This window comes from Lepidochelys kempii, chromosome 1 (genome assembly GCF_965140265.1).
Source record: "Lepidochelys kempii isolate rLepKem1 chromosome 1, rLepKem1.hap2, whole genome shotgun sequence".
NCBI classification, from domain to species: domain Eukaryota; kingdom Metazoa; phylum Chordata; order Testudines; family Cheloniidae; genus Lepidochelys; species Lepidochelys kempii.
The window spans coordinates 192,806,288-192,818,221 of record NC_133256.1 but is presented as its reverse complement, the minus strand read 5'-3'; the positions used below and the strand labels follow the sequence as shown (position 1 = coordinate 192,818,221).

At 42.8% G+C, this 11,934-nt stretch overlaps 1 protein-coding gene across 7 annotated transcripts in view; it reads left to right on the top strand.

Annotated features, from left to right (window-relative positions):
* The first annotated feature begins 10,036 nt into the window (after positions 1 to 10,036).
* BBX (BBX high mobility group box domain containing) overlaps positions 10,037 to 11,934 on the top strand; it is a 199,704-nt gene continuing 197,806 nt past the window's right edge. For 6 of the 7 annotated variants that reach the window (XM_073306538.1, XM_073306507.1, XM_073306528.1 and 3 more), the window contains exon 1: positions 10,037 to 10,191. The gene's annotated coding sequence lies outside the window, so the exon portion shown is untranslated. Of the gene's footprint in view, positions 10,192 to 10,853; positions 11,201 to 11,934 lie in introns of those variants that run through there. The other variant, XM_073306477.1, reaches the window with a different exon arrangement.

Below are 11,934 nucleotides of genomic sequence, written 5' to 3'. Positions count from 1 at the left end.
CCCCTATGTATGGGATAGAATATAAGATGTGTATGTATGTACGATGGAATGACTCAGCAGAACCAAAACACAGAAGCAGTCAGCAAGAGTTTTCCCTCAAGGGATAATGCTTTATGATCAGAAATCAAATCAAGTTAATATATAAGCAACAACAACAAAAAGAATAAAAGAAAATCCCCAGCACGGGGTTCAACCAGTTCTATGATGAAAAGGAGCCTACAAGTAAAATGGCTCCCCTGCTTCCTTATTCCCTCTCCAGCTAATAATGGCTTTGGCATGGACTGCTCTTCAAAGGAGAAAGTGCTCAAGCTGTTGCAATACACAGAACTGTTCAAGTACAAGATGAACTGTGTAAGATTTAGAAACACTGAAGTCCAAAGCAGTTCAGCTGGTCACCTAAGTGAGGGTGTTTCTGTATTTAGGACCACTTCCGGGCAGTCACTTTGGAGAGGTGGTTGCTTCATACAGGCATAGGTGCTGAAATAGGGGTGCTGGTGCACCCCCTGGCTTGAAGTGGTTTCCATCACATACAGGGTTTACAGTTTGGTTCAATGGCTCTCAGCACCCCCACTACACAAATTGTTCCAGCGCCTTTGGAACTTAACATTGTAAAATGCTTGGTATTACCAGAGGGTGGTAGGTAACTAAAGGTGGGGCCTCCAGCTTTCCATGTTTTCCAAGGAAATTTAATATCAAATAAATTCATTCTTTACAATGTTAAGGGTTTATTTAATTGTTCTCAATAGAGAATTTTGTAAACATGATGATAATGCAGTCTAGGAATGGTGCTTGAAACCCAATATACCTGGTTGCACATTTGTATAAATGTACCTATGTGTGACAATCACATGTCTAAAAAAGGTAATACCTAACCCATGAATGTGAATTTGGCTGCGTAACCATGCAAACTTACCTGCAGGAATAAAACTGAGCCCAATACTTACTTACTGGTGAAAAATGGACAGGCCCAATTGTGGAAATCTGACTCATGTTGGTGAGCATTTATACACACCACTGAAGTGAATGGGACTACTCGTGTAAGTGCTCACCAACATGAGCTATTTGCTCCACAATCTTGCTTTGCATAATCAGGCTTACAATCTACATTTACCAACGATATAACTAAAAGGCCAAATGAAATGAACATTTTCTATTGGCAATCTCTTGTCAAAAATTGAAAGATTTCTAGCAAAACTTTTTCATTTGAAATTTTCACCAGGGGAGGGTTGTTCAACTCGCCCTACTGTGGAGCACTCACAAGGATCAGCCACTTGCACTGATCACGCTACTAAGCACTAACTATGTCTGGTGGTAAAGGTAAGCAAGACTGGACTCATAATCAGTCAGTCAGTCACACGCACACCCCTCTCCCACCCAAGTTAAAATATTCTCTGCAGACAAGTGACATATGCTCCAAAGCCTATTCGTGTTAATGGGAACCCTTCCAATGACTTTGAAGGGTTCTGGATCATGACTATTCTTGGGGACAGAATGGAGGGAAGCTATTGTCTGTGCTGTGTCAGTTGTATGGATAAACAAGGAGAGGCCTTTGTTCATTGCTGTCAGACTAGCACTGAAATTCAGCATTATTCATGTATACAACAGACCAAAAATAAATATGTTTTTTAAAAGTTCTGTTTAGTTTTGACATTCAAGGGGCTCTGCGCAGGTACACAGAGCTGACCCATGTATATGAGCTTGCAGGATTGGGGACTAAACAGGCCAGGATTAAAAATACTGCAACAATAAAGTGGAAGTAGGCAAGGAAAACACAGCCAGGTGTGCATCAACACAAAGGGTCATAATATGATTTCAGTGGGGTTCTGAGGAGCCGCAGGAGTCCACCTACAAAGAGTCCTTACAAAATAGGGCAGAAAAATGGTCCAGTAGTTAAGGCAATTAGCCTGGGACTTGGGAGACATGAGTTTAATTCACTGCTTGGCCACAAATTCCAGTGTGACCTCGGATATGTTGCTTGGCATCTCTGTGCCCCAGTTCCCCTTTGATAAAATGGAGATAATAATTTCCTGCCTGATGGGGGTGTTCTACGATTATTATAGACTGTGAAGCACTCAGATTCTACAGTTATGTGTGCCAAATAAAGACCATGGATACAGGATCAGGGCCATGCTAAAAAGGCAGCCCCAATGCTTTCAGTGGGACTGCTTGAGGATTACCATGGTAGGGAACATGAGTGAGGGTTAGGTAAGTTAAAGACACAAAAACACAATTAGGCATGAGGGCAAGGAGCAATCTCATTTGGAAATTGGGCCTGAGGTCAAATATATGTAATTTTTAAAAAGTATATTCCTTTCTCCTTCCCCATATGTCTATACATCGAGTCAGGCCCTCACCCTACAAAAACATCTGCTTGTGCAAACTGTTATGCCCTTGCAGGGTCCCACCAAAGCCAATGGAAATCTGTGCAGGCAGATCCCTCTACAGGATCAGGGTGCTAGCTCATAAATTCTTTGAAGGGGGGACCTATCTTTTTCTATGTCTGTAAATAACCTGGCACACTTATGTCCATAATAGTATTATTATTAAGTATTAATTGATGTGATTGATGTCACCATTATGCCATCATGATAAAATAATATCTGTTTTCAGGTGCAATTAAGGTTTGGGTCCTTAGTTGTCTGAGGCACTAAGTTGGTCCCCATATTCCATCATGACACCTGTTAAATTTCCTAAACAGTCCTCAGGGCCCAATCCTGCAATTACATCCATATACACACAGTTGCAGGACCTACGCGAAAGGGCCCGTAATACTAGAACTTGCGTTCCCAAAATGTCTGACACTCCAAGTTTAAGCTTCAGAGCAAGGGACAGGACACATCTGCCATCTAGAGCACAAGCTGGGAGGCAGGCAACCTAGGCTCTTTTCTCTGCTCTGAAACTGCCTTTTCTCTGCTCTGAAACTGCCTTCTTTTGTACCTAATGTAACGACTCACCTTTGTAAAGCATTTTGAGCTCTAAAGATGAAAACTACTCTATACGTGTAAAGCATTATTATTGTTATTTATTGTTATTGTTCAGGCCTTAGTGTAAAGTGTGATGAGGAATGTTTATACACAGTTGTTTCAGATGGGAGTCCATGTTTGTTTAGCTTTTTGTATTATGTAAATTTGTACATGTACTCAGAGACATGGTGGAAAAATATTTTAAAAACATAAATGCAAATTTGTCTATACTAATCCATGCCTTTCTTCAAGTGATGAAGATCAAGGATGAAGTGGTATTTAAGGGAGAAGTGGAGGATGGGTCCATGGACAAGAGCTGTCAAGAGCAAATCGTGGCATAACAAGCACAGGGAAAATGAGAGATCCTAGAGAGCAAATACAAGCTGGTAATTTATAGGGTGAAATCCTGGCCCCTTGAACTCCCCATGGAAATTTTGCCATTGACTCACAGATTGTAAACTCCTGGGGGAAGGGAACATGTCTTAATGTTAGGACCCAATTCTACAAGGAGCTCTTCATGGGCAGGCCCCTACGCCCTTGCAGAGCCTTATTTATTTCACACAACTTGTACAAGGGAGCAGGAGTCTGGCAGCGCAAAGCTTCTTGCAGAACTGGGAACTTAGGCTCAAATCCTACAAAGACTTAAACCTTAATTTTACTCATGGGAGTAGTTCCAATGAAGCGAATGAGTCTATTAATTTGTTTAAAGTTAAGCATATCCACAAGCCTTCACAGGACTGGGGCCTAAGCTTGCAATGTATGGTTCTATATGCATGTTTTTAAATGATATTTTTATGTAAATAGGCAATGTGGGGTGGGAGCAACAAGGCAACCTGAATTATTTAAGAATGAAAATGATAGCACTTGGGAAAGTGCTGAGCACACAACTCCCATTCATTTCAGTGAAAGTTGTAGGCACTCAGCAGTCCTTAGGATCATGCCCTTAAGTCCAAATCTTGCTGGCCTTATTCACCGGCTGGATTTGGCACCTTGATTGTAAATTCTTCTGGACAGAAACAGTTTCTTCTTTTTTGGGATCCGTTCCTGGAGATCAATGGGAGTTTGGCCAGAAGGAGAATGACAGAACTCCAGTACCTTCATTTTCAGTGAAAGGTAAATTAATACATAAGAATGATAATAAATTTATATATGACAGCAATAAGCAGGGCAAGCAGAAAAGAGGGTAATCAAAAGAAAAGGTGAAAAGTTATTCTGTGGTAATGGAATGTAAGAGGCATATGAAGGAAGGTTAGAGCAACCTGAAATTAAGCTAAACTAAATAGTTTTAATTACATTTTATGTTTGAAGTGGCTAAAAGTTGTAATTGTGATTTATATATTTCTTAACGCTTATGGTATTAAGAGACACTGCACAGTGACAGGGAAAATCCACTAGGTTTAGAACTGTGTTGACAGGGGCCTCGTTACTGCAAATGTTTAGGTGCATGCTTAATTTCAAGCATTAGGAGTCCCAGGGACTCTTCAAATGCTTAAGGTTAAGCATGTGCTTAAGTGTGTAAGAGTGTGAAGGATCAGGGCCTATATTTGTAAGGCAAAGAGGCCAAAATGAGTCTGAAGGCACCAGATTATATGTGCTCTGTTCTGCTGAGGGAAGTAAAGAGGCTCCAGCTAGCCTATGACTCAGTTCTCCTGCAAGGGTAGACTCATCCGCTTGCTGAAGGAATGTGTTTTTTTTCTGTTAGGGAGGTGAAGAGGGAAAACAATCTTTAAAGAAACACAGGGAATAAGAGAGGGCAGTGTATAGAGCACTGCACTGACAGAAGACCTGGATTCTATTCGTGGCTTTGCTACTGACCTGCCATGTTACCTTCAGTAAGTTACTTCACCTCTGTCTCTCCCGCTCCCAACCTTTGTCTGTCTTGTCTATTTAAATTGTAAGCTCTTCAGAGCAGAAACTGTTTGTAAAGCACTTACCATGAGTACCTGGTATGGACTGGGGTCTATACAATTGGCCATGTAAAATAATAAGGAAAAAAAGAGAAAAGGGAAAATAGTAAGAAGAAAGTGGGAAATACATACGGAGATACAAAAGATGAAGGTTCATAAGAAACAGCTTGAGGCATGGGAAGGAAAAATATAGCCTGAAACCGTGTATTCTAACTATAAATAATAGTATGGGGGGAAATGTGAACAAGATGGAAGAGATGAAGACATCCAGCCACAGTGTTAAATTGTAGCCTCTTGTGGAGACTCCAATTGAGGTTTGGCAGGCCTGTAAACACTGCAAAATGTTTCTCACCCACTTTCCTTGAATCCAGAAGGGTCTGAGGTGCTGCAGAAAGTGCAACAGCCTCCCAACTCTGTGGGTCTCAAGAAGTGGCCCTCCTACATTGGTCCTGTGACCCAAGTTACTATTTCTGATCGAAGAATATTCTATAGCTGTTCTGTTGTGGATGGAAACCTCTTCTTCCTTCAGTGTATGCACATAAATTATGGTTATTGTTAAAGTGTTTGTTTTGGGGGAGGAAAATAGGCCCTCCACTATATGATTCTACTCCAGTGTTTTCTAACCTGGAGGATGCCAAGCTGTGAGAGGGGCTCTGGATAGATATAGGCCACAGGAAACGTGCAGGAGCCTGTTCCACTACTACATGATGCTGTACCTGCCTTACCCTTCCTTCCCCCTGCAGCAAACCTGCTCCCACAACTGTGTATAAAGCCTAACAACGATAAAGCATATACTCCCATAGCTGTCTTATGGCCTTCTCTCTCTCTGCTCTCGCAACAATGGTCACATGTAGCCAGCCACAGTAGAAGCTCAGAGGGCTCCAGAGCCTGCAGGCTCAGGCAGACGCTAGCTAGCCCAAGCTTTTCTTTTCCCTTGCCAAGGCACTCAGCACAGCCAGGAAAGCACCCTTATCCCAGCTTTACAGAGCAACCAATGGCCCCCTCTGCCCCACAGACAGCATGTAGCGTCTGGCAGTGGTGGAATGGATAGGGAGAGGAATAATAAAGGGCCCACTCCTGTACCCATGAAAGTCTATGGACTTCACAACTGGCCTCAAAAGAGGTAAGTACAAACATAAAACACAGAAAAGGGGGAAAGGGAGGGGAGGGGGACAGATGATAGGATATAACGTGTTAATTGTGCCAAAGCATAGCTACTGGGGTACCACGGTACAGTGAGGGGCACCTAAACAACAAAACCCAACAATGGGATCTTCTCGTCTAGGCCCCAAATTTCTTCAGCATGTAACGCCCTGTATCTGTGAAGAGCCCCAGTGACTCAAGTAAGGCTCTGCATGGGTGCAGTAGTGCATTCATGTGAAACACTGTCCAGGATCAGGGCCCTACTCTTTGGATTATTTATTCAGATGTATAGAAATGCTTAAGAGGCTGCCTGGTCATACATTCTAGGCACCTTGACATAACTTTAAAAATACAAGTTCAGCACACCAGTACAATTTAAGATACTTCAAGGTGTTGAGTTAATTTAAAAACGCAAATCTCTCTCACAGTTCCTCACTGACTCCTCCTTATAACTTCCACCTTATAACTCTTGACAGTAGTGAGTGAACAACGCCAGAAATATCTCCAAATGGGTGTTGTGAAAAATCTATCTGCTTAAAATAATATACATAAAACAAAACACAGGAAAGACATTCACTATCCTCCCATTGTTTATAAAAGGTGGCAGAATGATAGTCCTAGAAAATTAAAGTCCCCTCTTGCAATATATGATAGGTACATCAAGGGCAACAGAACTTAAGCTTCTTATACTCCATACTACTAATGCACCTCAGTGCACTTGTGGAAGGACCCTCTATCTCTAAGGGTGGTACTTTAGAGATAGATGATCCTTCCGCAAGTGAAGGGTGATATGGTGCCTTAGTTTCTATGGGAAGTGATTTTCCACTGATTGCACCTTATGGAATCATTTACACCTGGGCAAAGTGGGTGTAAATTTACATTCTAATTAGTAGCATTTGACATCCATTTTGCAAAGGTGTGACCAACCACACAAGGTGCAAGTGGAGAATCAGGTCTCATATATTGGCTTCTTTGCTGAGATTGCCAATAAGGGCACCAGTTGCAATATAGGTTTCAGAGTAACAGCTGTGTTAGTCTGTATTCACAAAAAGAAAAGGAGTACTTGTGGCACCGTAGAGACTAACCAATTTATTTGAGCATAAGCTTTTGTGAGCTACAGCTCACTTCATCGGATGCATACTGTGGAAACTGCAGAAGACATTATATACACACATTGTAGGGAGAGTGGTCACTTTGGATGAACTATTACCAGCAGGAGAGTGAGTTTGTGTGTGTATGGGGTGGGGGGTGAGAAAACCTGGATTTGTGCTGGAAATGGCCCACCTTGATTTTCATACACATTGTAAGGAGAGTGGTCACTTTGGATAAGCTATTACCAGCAGGAGAGTGAGTTTGTGTGGGGGGAGGCGGAGGGTGAGAAAACCTGGATTTGTGCTGGAAATGGCCCAACTTGATTATCATACACATTGTAAGGAGAGTGATCATTTTAGATAAGATATTACCAGCAGGAGAGTGGGGTGGGAGGAGGTATTGTTTCATGGTCTCTGTGTATATAATGTCTTCTGCAGTTTCCACAGTATGCATCCGATGAAGTGAGCTGTAGCTCACGAAAGCTTATGCTCAAATAAATTGGTTAGTCTTTAAGGTGCCACAAGTACTCCTTTTCTAGTTGTAATATAGAATCCTCTTAAGTATGAGCTGGAGCAACGTCATCAATTCATTTCACCTATATCACCAAACTAATTACTTTTGTTCAGTAATAACCTTGGCTGGATTTGAACCGGTGATCAAGAAGTGAAAGGTGTCACGATACAATATTAATCCCTATGCTGTAAGGCAGTAAATAAGGTACTAGAACTGGCACACAGGAACTTTAGGTTCTATTCCGAATTATGCCACTATTTAGCTGTGGCCTAGTTTATTTAACCTCTCTATGCATTAATTTCCCCATCTGTAAAAATGGAGATAATACTGTTTACCTACCTTTGTAAAATGCTTTGAGAGCTATGCATGAAAATTATCAAACGTGCTAAGAACTATGGCCAACATTTCTAAAAGTGACTAGTGATTTGGGATGCCTCGATTTTTTACTGTCTGGCCTAAGACACCTAAATTGGACCTGATTTTCAGAGGATGACTCTCAGCCCTCAGCACTTTGTGAAAATCAAGAATGAAAACATTAAGTTGGGCACCCAAAAACCACTAGTAATTTTGAAAATCATGGCCTGTAATTCATATTCAATTATTCTGTCCCCAACCATCCTTATTGACAACAAGAGCAAGATGATGTGGTTTTACTATGCTGTTTAGAATTTTGCCCTTCTCTGAAGAAGAGTGTAACGCAGTGCAGGCCAAGTTAAAGTGTATCTCTTAGCCACAAAGAAATTAATATATATTTACACACACGTACCCTCCTACAAATCTACTTTCTGTCATTTTAGTGAGATACATCATAATAAATAATTTAAAAATGTTTGTAACTAAGGTGCACTGGAATAGAAGCAAGGAGAGGCCAAACAATAGGGAATGGGAGTTGAGGGGAAATCAAACCCTTTATTATGGAAAACCCACCAGTGGGAGCAGATGGAGAGGAAAGGAAAAATATATGAGTTTCTTAGAGCATTGGAAATATAAGTGGGACCAAAGGATAAAAAACTGCTCTTATATCTTAAAAATAAATTAATATGTTGTCTGCATGAGGCTGTCACTCCCATTTTATTCTATTATTAGTTATTATTTATGATTTTTTATTTTGCCAAACTCTGCTTGGAAGACATAATCCTAGCCCCAAAGAACTTGCAATCTGAGGGATAGTTTCTTTAAATCATAAAATAAATGTCACATTTTGTCTTTTAAAAATACTTAAGTAAAGTGCAGATGCCACAGGTTATCAGGCATAATGAACAATAATATGGTGAATCAGGTTACAGAGAATGTTTTCCTTACAATTATTTTGTTTCATTAAAACAGAAAAAGGAGCTTTTCATAGTTGTAAGACGTGTCAGCAGGTTTTTCAAGCCTCAATTGCAACAGTGATGCAGTTACACCAAAAGTTGCTGGTGTCATACTGTTGTTTTGTTTGTGAAGGTCTGAGATTAAAAATAAATGTCTAGATTTACTTCACCTCCATGTAAATGGTAATCTGTGACAGACTCTAACAGGACTGCATGCATCACAGGGAAAAGAACATATGTATGGCATGGTGTGTAGATTGTATTGTTATAATCTCCTAACTTATTTAATTAGCTTCAGTTGTCCATATTAAGCACTAATCTTAAAAAACAATATATTGTTTATGTTAAATTGGTAAGGGCCTCTGAAACACCTTTTGGAGAGAAAGATTATTAACACAGCATGCAGTACTAGTCCTTCATAGTATCGCTTTGCAATGTTATTGTCTGAAACCCTTTTGATAGTTCAGTGAGAAAATGACCATTTCAGCAAACTGTTTATCTTCATTGTTTTCAGTCCAGTGTGGTGGGGTTGATTTTCTGTATTTACTTACTAACTAGTCATTGACTATATAGATGCATTTCAGCTTTTCTGAACTTCTCTGTTCTGTATGTTTTGGCCTCTGAATGAAATCATCCCGACTTAAAATAAAAAAAAAAAAAGAGAGATAATCAGCAACAACTAAAATCCTGCCTTTTGCTACTTGTTTACCAGCTCAGACTGGCAAATCATAACACAAAGAAGTGCTCTTCCATGGGGCACTATACAGTGGCAATAAAAAACCCACTTCGGTATCCAGTGGAGTCGTAGTTTATTACCACAACCCTCCCAAGTCAACCAATGGACACCAGTTTCAAGCATTTTAACTAGCGCAGATCTGCCTTGCTCTCACTGACCTGAGTTTGCTGGTCCTTCTACCTGCCCTGCTAGGCTGTCTACAGGTCCTGAAACATTAGTAAAAGAAGCGAGATGATCTTTGTGTGTGAGTGTGTGCATACGAGCGTGTGTGTGCGTGCGAGTCTCTCGCTCTTTGGGTGTAACGGGCCAGCTGTATGGCTGGCAAACCTGTCCCTCAGTCCCTGAGCCAATCGCAGGCTGCCTTATATAAAAATGAATGTTTTCAGTCTCTCCGGGTTGCATGTACTGTATGTGGAGCAGTGTACAGTGAAAACCGAGGCTCTGCTGAGTGCTCTGCTCTTCACTTTCACATAGAGAAACACTGACTGGCCACTGAAACCCGCACGCACAGACAGACACACAGAGAGGTGAGTGCCCACAACCCCCCGCCTTTCCCTTCGCCATCCAGGCAGGAGAGGTGCCCTCTCCACACACTTTCCTTCCTATCACTCGCTCAGCAGCGCTGGGGCAGCCCCCAAGGACTCCTCCGGCAGCCGCCGCCGGTAGGGTGGACTTGGGGGAAGGCAGAGACCTTTACGTGTCCTGGGCTGCTGCTGCTGCCACGATTTCCAGTCACTTTTCCTCCCTCTTTTCACCCCAGCCTTCATTTCAAACTTTGGGTGGGGAGGGGGTTTGTTTCTGTCGCCTCCTTTCCTCGTTAAAAGGCCGGGCCGGGGGGGGGGCGGTGAGGGGAAGGGGAGGTGAATTGCAATGCAATGCATAAGAGGAGAGGAGGAAAAAAAAATACACCCGGGGTAGGCCAGCCAGTGCCAGGCTGCGTTTGAACCAGTACCTCTCCCCACAGAGAGGCAAGAGCCGCCAGCAGCAGCAACGGAGGAGCGAGGGGTGGGGGGAAAGAAGCTGAAATAGAGAGGAGGGATAACAACAACAAACCAGCCACACCGGCTGTGCGTTTGTGGGGGGCTTGACAGGGGAAATCGCGGCAGCCAGAAACGAAACTTCATTCCAGGGGCCGGTGGGGGGGGGGGAAGTGCGTTGATTTATTTTCGGGGCCAGGTTTCTCTGTGGGTTTTGTGTCACTTTAAAAAAGAGAGAGAGAGAGAGAAGCCAACAACAACCGGGCTCAGTTGTTCGCTTTGAGAGTTGGGAAGCTATATTTTCCGGTAGAGCCATCCGTGCGATGCACTCCTTCCCCCCCCCCCCCCATGTTGTAATTTGCTAGAGAAAAAGTGGGGCTAGTGCAAGGCGGGGAGGAAGAAAGAATAAGGGGGGGGGGAGTGACGGAGGAGGAGGAGAGAGGCTGTGTCAGGATTTTGCATGAATGTGGGATTATGTTGTGTCAATAAGTTTAAGGTGGAGAGAGAGAGGCTGGGGCGGGGAGGAAGGCCTTGGCTGTTTAAAGTCCTATTTCTGAAGGTAAGTTGTGACATTGGATGGTCGCGATGACAGAAAACTTGGAGATAATTTGCCCAGGGAGGGGGTTTGTGCCTTTAGTGGGGGTTACTCAGTCATCAGAAGCCAGATTGGTGTTAAACTGTTATTTGCTGCTGCGATATCGTGTCGCTGGTAAATTACAGAAATCAGACTCTTCCCCCCCCCCCCTCGTTTCTCTCTCTTCCTCCTCTCTCTGTGTTATTTGCAATGTATGAAACTTACATGGCTGGGAGGAGAGAACCGAGCCAGTGTAGGTTTGCAATGGGGGAGGAAGGGAGGGAATAGCATTGATCCTGGAATCTGTAAAACAGCAGGTTTGTGTTTAGAAATATCTTTTTACAGCCCGCTGCCGCTGAACGAGGAAGGTAAAATGAAACGATGCAAAAAGAAGCCGAGACAACATGTACGATAGAGAGAGAGCGAGTGAGCGGCACAGACGAGCTATTTTTTGCTTTCCTTTTCTGTAGAAAGGGGAAAGAAAATGCCTGGGTCTCTCCCACTCCCTGTGAGCAATGGCTTGCTGCTTTTATTTTAACTGTGTGAGGGGCAAATTAGCGACTCCTCACGAGAGGATCTTGTTTAAAAGTTTTTAAGAGGTGAGAGAGTATGTGTTGGGGAAAGAGTGGGGGGAGCCTTGTGGAAGGTGGTGGCGAGAAACCAGCCAGGCTGCTGAGGATGGTCACTTGGCCTGGGGCTTTGAAACCATTGCCTGTCCT